Below are 433 nucleotides of genomic sequence, written 5' to 3'. Positions count from 1 at the left end.
TCTTGTTTTATCACTCATTAAACAATGTTTTCTTTTTACTATTAAATTTTTGTCTTTTGTTTTTTAGGACTTTTCAGTTAAAGGAAAATAAAGAAATTCATTTTTGTATGATGTCCATGAAAAAAAAAATTAGAACCATTTAGACAACCAAAAAGCAGAAAACAAAAAGAAAAGTATTTATAACGATGAAAAGATGTATAAAATTGTGGAAAAACATTACCTGTGCACGTGTGTTGAAATTACTCAATTTTTTGTTGTGTAAGTTTCTCCACAAAATATCTTTCATTTCTTTCTCTTTCACATTAATTTTCAGGTTTCCTTTCTTCTGTATTTTTTTCTTCCTTTCTTTATTTCTCTTTCCCTTCTCAAAAACATTGCAGGCTAGCCAGTTGCTACTTTTATTTTATACCTTTTACTCTCCATAGCTTCACCA

The 433-nt window shown here is 27.5% G+C and overlaps 1 protein-coding gene across 1 annotated transcript in view; it reads left to right on the top strand.

The window, feature by feature from the left end:
- The window catches only part of LOC119581870 (disintegrin and metalloproteinase domain-containing protein 11-like), a gene marked incomplete at its 5' end in the record, with an annotated part of 193,377 nt that overhangs the window by 188,875 nt on the left and 4,069 nt on the right, over nucleotides 1–433 (top strand).

The sequence above is a fragment of the Penaeus monodon genome, chromosome 15, assembly GCF_015228065.2.
Source record: "Penaeus monodon isolate SGIC_2016 chromosome 15, NSTDA_Pmon_1, whole genome shotgun sequence".
NCBI lineage: Eukaryota > Metazoa > Arthropoda > Malacostraca > Decapoda > Penaeidae > Penaeus > Penaeus monodon.
This window is presented reverse-complemented; position numbering and strand designations above follow the sequence as displayed.